The sequence below is a fragment of the Triticum aestivum genome, chromosome 6D (assembly GCF_018294505.1).
Source record: "Triticum aestivum cultivar Chinese Spring chromosome 6D, IWGSC CS RefSeq v2.1, whole genome shotgun sequence".
NCBI classification, from domain to species: domain Eukaryota; kingdom Viridiplantae; phylum Streptophyta; class Magnoliopsida; order Poales; family Poaceae; genus Triticum; species Triticum aestivum.
In genome coordinates, this window is record NC_057811.1 from 20,341,182 (window position 1) to 20,353,567 (window position 12,386).

The 12,386-nt window shown below is 51.3% G+C and overlaps 1 pseudogene; it reads left to right on the plus strand.

The window, feature by feature from the left end:
* Positions 1-564: 564 nt before the first annotated feature.
* Positions 565-1,270, plus strand: LOC123140840 (SKP1-like protein 1; annotated as a pseudogene).
* The last annotated feature ends 11,116 nt before the right edge of the window (positions 1,271-12,386 follow it).

A 12,386-nucleotide genomic window follows, 5' to 3' on the forward strand; every position in this document is an offset into this window, starting at 1 on the left:
GGCTTTCAGCAGGAACAGGGCTCCGCAAGACAAGGGGCAGAAGGGATGGATTTGGCACGTTGTATTGATCTTTGCGTGCAGCCAGGATCCAGTCTCTGTGGAAGTTTAAGGCGTACCAGAGTTCTTCGTCTCTAGCCGCAGACCGCCCGCCATGCATGGTGATCGGGAACGTGGGTTTTGCACGTCTGGTCTGTGGAGGGCTGCCCTTGCAAATCTGCACGATTAACTAAAGGACGTACAGTGCCGGAGGCGGGCGGCTTAGTGCAAATATTCCTACGACTAAGCCCACACACAGAATTTAAATCAGATGACTGGGAACGAGAGGATATAGGGGATTCATAAGATATACGAGGCCTATATCCAGAGCGTGATTTTTGGCCTCGGTTATCTTTGGAAGCAGAAAATAAGGAAACGGAACAACTAGAGGAGGCCGGGCCGTACTCGAGTCGTCCCGCTGGCTAAGATGAATACGAAACGAGCACGACCCGAGTCTAACCTAGGCATCGCCTCACCGTCCCAATAAATTCTCCCGGTTCCTCGCCCTAGCCCGACACGCCAAGAAGCTCCTGTCTTTCGTTAGCTCTTCCGTCGCCGGGTCCTTTTGCTAGGGTTTCGTTTCGCCTCCCAATCCTCCGAACGATGGCGACCGAGGAAGGCGAGAAGAAGATGATCACTCTCAAGAGCTCAGACGGTGAGGAATTTCAGGTCGAGGAGGCGGTCGCCATGGAGTCGCAGACCATCCGCCACATGATCTTGCGCCGACAACGGGATCCCGCTCCCCAACGTCGACTCCAAGATCCTCTCCAAGGTCATCGAGTACTGCAAGAAGCACGTCCAGGCCAGCCCCAAACTGGCCGACTCCACCGACGCCAGCTCCTCCATCTCTACTGCAGCCGCCGCCCCAGCCGAGGACCTCAAGAGCTTTGACGCCGAGTTCGTCAAGGTCGACCAGGTCACCCTCTTCGACCTCATCCTGGCTGCAAACTACCTCAACATCAAGGGATTGCTCGACCTTACTTGCCAGACCGTTGCAGACATGATCAAGGGAAAGACTCCGGAGGAGATCCGCAAGACTTTTAACATCAAGAATGACTTCACACCCGAGGAGGAGGCGCAGATCCGCAGGGAGAACCAGTGGGCTTTTGAGTAGAAAAGAGTACCACCTAGCTAGGCACTGTTGCGTTGAATTAATGAAGTACTCTTCCTTTTCGTTTAGACTTCGTATTATGCAAGAAGAAACCTATCGTGGTCCGTGGCCATTACTTGTGAAACTGAATTGTTATTTGTAGAGTGGATGTTTGGCTTGGTAACATCATCCTTAGCTGATTTTTCCCGTGTGGTTTGAGATATTTTTGGCTATTTCCGATTTTCTATCTACAGATTTGCAAAATATCCGTCGACATGATTCTTCAGTTTGAATTTCGTGACCGTTGGACCGTTGTCATGAATCTCTTGTCCGTCGCATGGAGCGGCGTACGTTTTAGTTAAAAGAAAATTGGGTTACAGGTCTCCAGTTTTCACCCACCCTGGTCTTGACGCTGACCAGGTCCCCAAGATCCTGTGTCACTTCGTCGTTTTTGCCAGAGCCCAGCGAGAGGAGGCGGGGGTTCTTGGGCGGCCGAGAGACAGGTATGGCGACCCTCTACCCCCGACGTCCATGCAGCGGGAACATTGTCCATGGATGTTTTCTGTTACTCAAAGTGTACTTCATATATCCTTCTTTAAAGCAAACTAACATTCCTGCGATCTTTTCTTAGCTGAATAGTTCGAAGAATATGCAGATGGCTGATCGCAGATAGTATATTTTCTTCAGAGTTATCTGTGCTCCTTAGATGACTTAGGTTCCTGGCCTGTCTACGCGGTAAAATCATGCAGAATAAAAGTAGTGTGGAGCTTCATCAGGGAATTTGACTAGCTTCGCTGTTGCTCTAAGCTCAATGTAGAGCGCCAATTGACCTGAATATTAGCCTTATACTTTTGAAGATGTATTGCTTCATTTATTTATGAAAATAACATTTTTCTAAGGATTACTGCAATCAGCAGTTACAGTTTGTCTGACACATTAGCAAATGCTAATAGCAGTTTCCATTTGTATCACGTTGTAGCAAATGCTGTTTGCGGTTAGATTCTACTACATCCGTCCCACATTATATAAGACATTTTTGCAAGCTAGTAGCTTGTAAAAACACTTTATATTATCGGACGGAGGGAGTATCTCACAAAGATGTAACTATCTCTTGTATATAAACAGGGGCATGCGGATCTTTTGATAAGATCCACCGTGCAACATAGGTGATGTTGAAGATTTTTTTCACTATTTTTTGCAACATGGGTGTTGTTGCAAAAAAAATTGCAACAAGAATAATGTTGCAGAAAATATTTGCAATTTTTTTCGTCTTCATTTTTTTTGCAACGTGAGTGTTCTTGCGGAAGGCACTTTGCAGCACACGTGACGTTGCAGAAAAAATGACAGAAAAGAAACAGAAAGGACACGCGTCATACAGAGGAGGCTGTGGATCGCTCGCGAAAATCTGCCGGCTGAAGGCAAGCTTTTCCCATATAAATAGTGGAGAAACAATGAGAATCATACCAGTTCAATCACTCAGTTTTACTGTTCACACGTTCACTTTGCTGAGGGCAACAACACATGAAAGAAAAGAAAAAGCTTTCCGGGAAACAATCCAATGGAAGAACTACGTTTGGTGGACAGCTGTACCACTAACTCAATACGATGGGAAGCAAAATATTTCCAAATTCTAACCAAGAGGGAAGGTAGTATTATGACCATCGTCGGTCGCACTACCAGAAAAACTTCGTTTGCCGACGGCCAAATCTATGCCGACGGCACCTGTCGGCATAAATGCGGCTATGCCGACGGCCAAGGGCAGGCCGTAGGCGTAGAAAAGCCGTCGGCATAAATACATATATGCCGACGGGGCCGTCGGCATATACGAGGCCGTCGGGACAGCTCGAGGTACGCCTACGGGGCCCGTCGGCATAGGAGCGGCCGTCGGCATAGCCCTTGCCGTCAGCGCTGACCGTTTGACGACGTTGAGCCTACGCCGACGGGTGGTAACGGCGGCCGTCGGCATACCTGTGCCAGCCCTATGCCGACGGCTATGCCGTCGGCATAGACCTGGCCCATACCCCTCTGCCACGTCATCGATCCGTGTGCTATGCCACGTCATCGATCCGTGGGACTGCACCTCCGTGTGTGCACAGATATGCCGACGGCCTAGCCGTCGGCATACATTTTTTTAGTTTTATTTTAAATTTCGCTTTATACTACCTATGGCAAATATATGGCTACGGTATAGCCGTCGGCATAGGCCCCTCTGCCACGTCATCGATCCGTGCGCCATGCCACGTCATCGATCCGTGGGACTGCACCTCCGTGTGTGCAAAGGTATGCCGACGGCCTCGCCGTCGGCATACTATTTTTTTATTTTTACTTTATTTTCTCATTTTTACTTTATTTTAGTTTTTGTTTTTGCATAAGATAATTATGCCTTATCTAAAAAAACATACCCTGATTGTATATCGATTGCCCCCCGTTAGGAACGTCGCTATCGCCGTGTCACGGAGGGGGGAAATGGTCGACACGGAGGGAATTCTAGTTGGTGGGGGGATTCGGGGTGTAGCTATGTCACCGAAACATCGCACGGGTCCCGATGCATATGTGAAAGTGTTCAGGCATGCGTAGACGCCCGTCTTGGGGCTCGAGTGGCATTGCTACCCCCCAGGGCCCCCGTCCCGCCTAACCCTGTAGCGTTTGACCACGGGATCTAGCCCTTTGACTTTGCACGGACGGGCTTTGAGCAGTGGACCTATCCACCCGGTTGTGTTAGGTCAGTCCATAGGAACACTTTGGAGCAACATCCGGGCCAGACCCACGGCAAGATCCCCTCCGTGTAGACCCGACGCGCCCGTTTCCCCCTCCAGGTGCCGGCGGCGGCGCCGTCCGTGAGGGGGGGCACACCCCGGAGACGCGTGCTGCCTCTTGGGACATGTCACCACACCACCCCGCATGTATGAGGCCCCGGTGCGACGCTCGGGTGGCATTGCTACCCCCAGGGCCCCCGTCCCGCCTAACCCTGTAGCGTTTGACCATGGGATCTAGCCCTTTGACTTTGCACGGACGGGCTTTGAGCAGTGGACCTATCCACCCGGTTGTGTTAGGTCAGTCCATAGGAACACTTTGGAGCAACATCCGGGCCAGACCCACGGCAAGATCCCCTCCGTGTAGACCCGACGCGCCCGTTTCCCCCTCCAGGTGCCGGCGGCGGCGCCGTCCGTGGGGGGGGGGCCACACCCCGGAGACGCGTGCCGCCTCTTGGGACATGCCACCACACCACCCCGCATGTATGAGGGCCCGGTGCGACGCTCGGGTGGCATTGCTACCCCCAGGGCCCCCGTCCCGCCTAACCCTGTAGCGTTTGACCACGGGATCTAGCCCTTTGACTTTGCACGGACGGGCTTTGAGTAGTGGACCTATCCACCCGGTTGTGTTAGGTCAGTCCATAGGAACACTTTGGAGCAACATCCGGGCCAGACCCACGGCAAGATCCCCTCCGTGTAGACCCGACGCGCCCGTTTTCCCCCTCCAGGTGCCGGTGGCGGCGCCGCCCGTGAGGGGGGGCACACCTCGGAGACGCGTGCCGCCTCTTGGGACATGCCACCACACCACCCCGCATGTATGAGGGCCCGGTGCGACGCTCGGGTGGCATTACTACCCCCAGGGCCCCCGTCCCGTCTAACCCTGTAGCGTTTGACCACGGGATCTAGCCCTTTGACTTTGCACGGACAGGCTTTGAGCAGTGGACCTATCCACCCGGTTGTGTTAGGTCAGTCCATAGGAACACTTTGGAGCAACATCCGGGCCAGACCCACGGCAAGATCCCCTCCGTGTAGACCCGACGCGCCCGTTTCCCCCCTCCAGGTGCCGGCGACGGCGCTGTCCGTGAGGGGGCACACCCCGGAGACGCGTGCCGCCTCTTCGGATATGGCACCACACCACCCCGCATGTATGAGGGCCCGGTGCGACGCTCGGGTGGCATTGCTACCCCCCCAGGGCCCCCGTCCCGCCTAACCCTGTAGCGTTTGACCACGGGATCTAGCCCTTTGACTTTGCACGGACGGGCTTTGAGCAGTGGACCAATCCAGCCGGTTGTGTTAGGTAAGCCCATAGGAACACTTAGGAGCAACATCCGGGCCAGACCCACGGCAAGATCCCCTCCGTGTAGACCCGACGCGTTCGTTTTCCCCCTCCAGGTGCCGGGTACCGGGTCCCATACAGACGGTAAACTAAGAATCTAAAAATGTAATAATTGAATTTATAAAAAACTCCGGTATTCATCATTGAAAATGTACAATTGCTGTGAACCTTTTAGTGCTCGGGCACCGGGCCGGCTGCCCGGGCACGCCCGGTGCCCGAGCACTGAAAAGTTCACAGCAATTGTCCATTTTCTTCATATAAGTCTAATGAATACCGGAGCTTATAACGTATGGATTAGTGAACTATTTAAACAGGTCAAATTGCTTTTCCCTCGGCGAGGTGGGACTATTTTTTCAAAAAAAAAGTAGTTGCCATCTATGCCGACGGCTTAGCCGTCGGCATAGGCCTCCCATCTATCCCGACGGCCGGGCCGTCGGCATATGTCCACGTTATCCACTCCCCCCGGGCTGCTGACATGTGGGCCGAGCCTATGCCGACGGCCATGCCGTCGGCATAGGGCCAACCTTATCCCCTCGCGCGGCCACCCTCCTCCTCCACTCATTTCTCTCCCTCTCACCGCACCCGACCCCGACCCCAACCGCCGCCGCCCACCTCCTCCGCCGCCCGCCCTGAGCACGCCACCGCCCGCGCCGCCCCGAGCACGCCGCCGCCTGCGCCTCCCCGCTCCGACCCGCGCCGCACCACCTCGAGCCCGCCGCCGCCCGCGCCTCCCGGCCCCGACCCCGAGCCACCCCGCCCCGACCCCGGGCTGGCTGCCCCGCCCCGACTCCGCGACGCCCCACGCCGGCCCCGCCCCGCCCCCCCGCCCTCCCTCCGCCCCCTGCCCCGACCCCCGCCGCCCCGCCCCGACCCCCCTCTGGCCTCCCCGCCCCGACCCCACGCCGGCGCCCGCCCCCCGCGCCCCCGCCCCGACTCCACGCCTCCCCGCCCCAACTCCGGCCGGCCCTCTCGAAGGTGAATTTATTTTTTAGTGTTTTTTAGTAATTTTGTAGCTAGTTAGATAGGTATTTAGATAGATATTTAGATAGTTAGATACATAGTTAGATAGATAGTTAGATAGGTAGATAGTTAGATAGATAGTGAGATAGGTAGTAACAAAATTTGGTTAGATGAGATGCTATATGTTGCAAAAAAATTTGGTTCGATGAGATGAATCAATGAGGAGCAGATGATGTTGTTGCTATTTTTTTATACTCATAATGATCTTGATAAAATAATTGAAGACAAAATTTTGAAACTTACTAAGATGTGATGATCTTGCTAAAAAAATGATAGTCATGATGATCTTGTTAAAAGAATAGAAGACAAAAGTTTGACACTTGACTGAGATGTGATGATCTGAGTTGTTTTTTGGGTGGAATTTGCAGGCTTTGTGGTGTCACATTTCACCGGAGTGGCCGTTGTCCGACGCGTTGGTCCCTGAGCATCCCTCTGCTGTTCGACTACTTCCTCTACAGCGGAGGGTGAGCTACAAATCCATCACCTCCTTTTTCATGTGACTAGATTTCATTCTCAAGTCAACTGGCGTAACCTAGGCGTCTCCCGTCCGAAAGGGTTGCATCGATAAATATGCATTCAATTGCATATTTATCACCGCAGCTCTTTCGGATTGTCCAGCGTTTTCCACGGATAGCCCGAGGATGTGTAGATTGGGTATGTTCTCCATGTTCTACCCCGTTCCGAGACAGGATTTCGGCGGCGCCTCCCCATTGTTCTCCGAAGCACATTCTCTCGGCTATTTGCCGAGACGTGTATCTGGAGAATAGCGGGGAGGTGCTGCCAAAATTTTGTCTCGGAACGGGGTAGAATGGAGAACGTACTCAATCTACACATCCTCGGGTGGGATTAGGACCCATCTTTACCTATTAGAGATGTAGGTGGATTAAACGCGGTAGAAACTGAAAATTTGATGTGATTAATTTAAATGAATCCTTAATTATGTTGTGTGGCTTGCAAAAAAGCAGAGAATGGCAGATAATCAGTGGATGTACAGTGGTTTTATCCGTCGGAATCGAGTAACATCAGAGTGGATCGCGAAAACCGATGTCTATTTGAAGGAGATATTCCGTCGTCCAATGAGAATTATCCCACCATGCCCCTGTGCGAGATGTGCCAGACGTCACCGTAGAAATCAGACGGACATGAGTGAGCACCTTCGCACGCACGGATATATGCCAAACTTTGACATGCCGCCGATAAACATAGCCGAGCAGGACCGTGGTAGAGAGGAGGTGATGCGACAACGCATCGATGGATATGAGGACGACGGGGTCAGGGACATGCTAGATGATGTCATTGTTGCAGAAACGGGAAATGCGACACCTTCAGAGAATGAACCGGAGGAGCCGGAGGCAACCGCAAAGGCCTTCTTGGAGGTCTTGGCCTCGTCGAAGAAACCTCTTTATGCGGGGGCGAAAATATCTCAGCTGGATGCCATCTCGCAACTGATTGCAGTCAAGGCTGAGTACGGCTGTAGCCAGAAATGCTTCGAAGCATTCTTGGGAGTATGGGCTAACAGCCTCCCTGAGGGTCATGAACTGCCGAAAAGCATGTACGATACAAAGAAAATCATGAAGGCACTCTCTATGGATTATGAGAAAATAGATGTTTGCCCGAAGAATTGCCTTTTGTTTAGGCACGAGTATGCGGATGACAAGTACTGTAGGCAGTGCGGTTCGTCTCGGTACATTGAGGTGGTCGGTGAGGATGGTGAGAAAAAGCAGCTAACCATCCCCGTTAAGGTTCTTCGGTATCTTGATTTTATAAAAAGATTGCAGCGCCTTTTCATCACGAAGGAGTCTGCCAAAATGATGAAGTGGCACAAGGAAGGTATAAGGTACAATCCAAAAAAATCGTACATCCATCGGAAGGGGAAGCATGGAAGTCGTTCGATGAAGAATACCCCGAGGAAGCAGCCGAGGCTGGGAATGTCAGAATAGCCATATCAGGTGATGGGTTGAATCCATATGGTATGTCGTCCAATCCATACAGCTGCTGGCCCGTGTTTGTAATTCCGCTCAATCTTCCTCCCGGTGCCCTAATGCAACGCAAGACCATGTTCTTGTCGCTCATCATTCCGGGGCCTGATTATCCGGGGAAGCAATTGGGTGTGTTTATGCAGCCGCTGGTGGATGCTTTGCACCATTCTTGGTACTTTCCGACGTTGACATACGACCGGGATCTGCAGAGAAATTTCTTGATGAAAGTTTGGTTGCACTATTGCATGCATGACTTTCCCGGCTATGCTCTATTCTGCGGATGGTGTACAAGTGGGAAGATGCCATGCCCAGTGTGCATGCAGGCTCTGCGAATGATTTGGCTGAGTAAGGGTGGCAAGTATGTAGCCTTTGACCTGCATCGACAGTTCCTCCCTCCAGACCATCCAGACAGGGAAGACAAGAAGAACTTCACGAAAGGCCGGGTTGTTCATGAAGTAACCGAGATTCCAACATTTTCGGGGGCAGATGTTCTTGCTCAGCTAAAAGCTCTCCAGCCTAAAGTCAAAGGCAAAGCCAAAGCCAAAGCCAAAGGCTTCGAGGGATATGGTGAGACGCACAACTGGACTCACATTACCCCCTTCTCACAGCTTCCCTATTTCAAGGACCTCAAACTTCCTTACAATATCGATGTGATGCACACCGAAAAGAATGTGGCAGAGTCCCTTTTCCACACGATCCTCAATATTCCTGATAAGACGAAGGATAACGTTAAAGCTAGAGCCGATCAACAGAGAATTTGTGATAGACCACGTCTGAACATGAAGCCTCCCACAGGCGGTCGAAAAAACTGGTTCAAGCCAGATGCTGACTTTGTCCTTAAACCGCCAGAAAAAAGGAAGTACTTATCTGGCTGAAACACATTTTGAAGTTCACCGATGGTTATGCATCGAATATAAGTAAGGGAGTCAATCTTTCAACGGGCAAAGTGACCGGCCTGAAGAGTCATGACTACCATGTATGGATTGAGCGGATAATGCCGGTGATGGTTCGAGGCTATGTCCCCGAGCATGTCTGGCGAGTGCTTGCCGAGCTAAGCCATTTCTTCCGCACGCTCTGTGCTAAAGAAGTAAGTAAAGACGTGATTGAAAAATTGCATAAGAAGGCACCGGAGTTGATAGTCAAGCTAGAGAAGATCTTTCCGCCAGGCTTCTTTACACCGATGACACATCTCATTCTGCACCTCGCGAACGAGGTATTGTTGGGGGGCCTGTGCAGAATCGCTGGCAGTACGGCCCTGAGAGACAGAACAAGCATCTCCGACAGAAATGTGGAAACAAAGCTAAGATTGAAGCTTCCATAGCTGAGGCAGTTATCCTAGAGGAGGTGTCAGACCTCAGGACATCATACTATCCAGACCACGTTCCCCATCTGCATAACAAGGTGCCTCGATACAATATAGAAGAGCCGAATTATCAACCCAAGCTCTATCTATTCAACGCGCAAGGTGGGAGGGCTGGGGCCTCGAAACCTTATAACATGCCACGACAAGAGTGGGAGGACCTCATGTTCTATATCTTGCACAACATCAGGGAAGTTGAGGAAGTGTGGATGAGGTAATACCACTACACCATTCCTTTATGTCTTCCACATCATCATGTTTTATGTTCACTTAGTCCCGGTTTAACACCGGTTTTCTTTTTTTTAGTGATTTCGTTCAAGAGGAATGGACGGGAATGAATCCTCCTACTGAGGCGGAGGCACTTACTCTTCTCCGTCATGGAAACCCTGGACGTAAAAATTTTGTTGCTTGGTTCATGGAGAAAGTAATTGTCCACACTCCCCTATTAAATACCTAGTTCAACATTTATTAGTTAACTAATGCACGCAACAATTTCAATTATACTTGTAGGGAAAAGATCCGAACATATCTATGGATGATGAATTGAGATGGGTTTCCATGGGTTTTGACCCTGCCGTCATGACATGTAAAAAGTATGATGTGAATGGGTATCGCTTCCATACAGAGGATCACCAGAACAGCCGGCCTGATCCCAAAACTATAAATACCGGAGTGTACACCCCCGGTCAAAATTCAGTAGACTACTACGGAAGGGTACAAAATATATACGAGATTAAATTCCACCAGGGGCGCGAGACCCTAAGTCTGCCTGTGTTCAAATGTCGATGGTTCGATCCGCGGGAGGGGGTAAAACATACGCCTTCCATTGGTTTGGTCGAAGTTAAACCATCAACCGTCTATGCCGGAGCCGATCTCTTCATTGCGGCTACCCAAGCTACACAAGTATATTATCTGCCTTACCCATGCCAGAAAGAGTACCTAAAGGGTTGGGAAGTTGTGTTCAAGGTGTCGCCACATGGTAAGCTACCGAACCCGAATGAAGACGATTACTACAACATTAACCCCATGACATACGAGGGAGTGTTCTATCAAGAGCAACCTGATGATGATGATGTGGTTAGAAACGATGACGCTAGACCATTGGGTGATGATGATGTGGATCCAAACGACGACGAAGCACGGAATGATGGTGAGACCATTGTCAATGAAAATGACATACTTATGCTAGAAAAGTTAAACTTAGACGCTGACGACGAGGAAGAGCCTCCACCTCCGTCAGACAACGAAGATGATATGATTGATAGTGATGATGAGACGGACCGAGAAAGAGGTTACAACAGTGATGATTCATATGGTTTCTAGCAGATGTACGTGTCAAGTCTTTTTTTCTATAGTTTAGGAATATGCCTTTTATGCCTTTTTATTAATGTGTTTATTTTCATGCCTTTTCCTTCATTTCATTAATTTACTAATTGCTTATTCTCTTTTCAATGCAGGTTCGTGGAACATGGGCAAGGGGAAGGCCGACGGCGTGGGTTTCCTACGCAAGGTCGTTCGCCTGCCTAGTCGGAGTGGTCGAGCACGGAATCCTCCCCCCGGCTACTTGACGATGACTCCACACAGGGAGGTCGAGGGAGAGGTGCCCCTAGAGGAGGAGGGGGCGGGGGGAGAGCCCCTAGAGGGCGAGGTGGGGGGAGAGCCACTACAGGGGGTCGCGGCCAGAAAGAGCGCACCCTCACCGACTTAGGGGTGTTGTCTTCGAGGCCATCCTCTAGTGAGGTACCCTCCTCTGGTGAGGAGGAGGAGGAGGATGAGGCAGGCGAGGAGGAGGAGGTTCGGGATGGGGCCGAGGAGGAGGTGGAGGAGGATGAGGAGGAGGTTGGGGAGGGGAAGGCAGGCGAGGAGGAGGGTGGTGGCGGGGATGATGGTGCTGGCGGGGAGGGGGTTGACAACAAGGGGTGGCTGCGTGGTAACGCAAAGCTACCAAAGCAGGTTCCTGCTACTGAAGAGCAGAAGTGGCTCATTGAGCCCACGGGGAAAGAGTAAGTGCCACTTTATAATAATTTCATTATTTTGCTTGTCACATGCTCATTCCGGTTGTTATTTATTTTGCTTGTCACATGCTAATAGTTCATTCTTTTGCAGCAACTGGATATATTCTAAAGGGGTCCGTATTCCCAACGGCCTCATCACCGTCCTGCTGAAGTTACACTGGCCGGGGTTGTACTGTCCGGATCCAGTCAGGCACCCGGACCATCGGGTCTTGGCCACGAGCTGGGAGCACTGGGAAGCGGCCCTCCACGCGGAGCATGGGACCCATGCCAAGGCCGTGATCACCACTTTCTGGGTGAGTTCTCTTCAGAAGCACAAGTCCATTCTAGTTTCATGAATGATTTAACTCATGGCTTCTTCCATTCTTGTTTCGTGCATGATTGTAGAAATTCTATCGAGTTCTCCCGGAGCACAGGGGCAGAGCGGACCAGATCGTGCTACGCCAATGCAAGAAGAAGGCCCGCCAGATGCAGTACGAGGTGCGCTATGTGGCCATCTCGACATACTACCACGACTATCTTGGTGTGAAGATGACCAAGGAAGAAGCGCGGAGGATGGGCATTACCTTGGAGAGGGACGAGTTCTTGGCGGTAAGTATAAAAGATTTTTCATTATGCTTTCATTATGCTTTCATTACCTTGTGGTACATTTCACCGTTTCGTGTTGACATGCCATTATGCTTTTATTATGTAGGTGTGTCCAAATTGGTGTTATGGAAAAGACGAGTCCTGGGCGGCATTGGTGGATCTTTGGTGTGATGAGGCTGGAGCCTGGGCGGCTATGAGAGTCAAAAACAAGG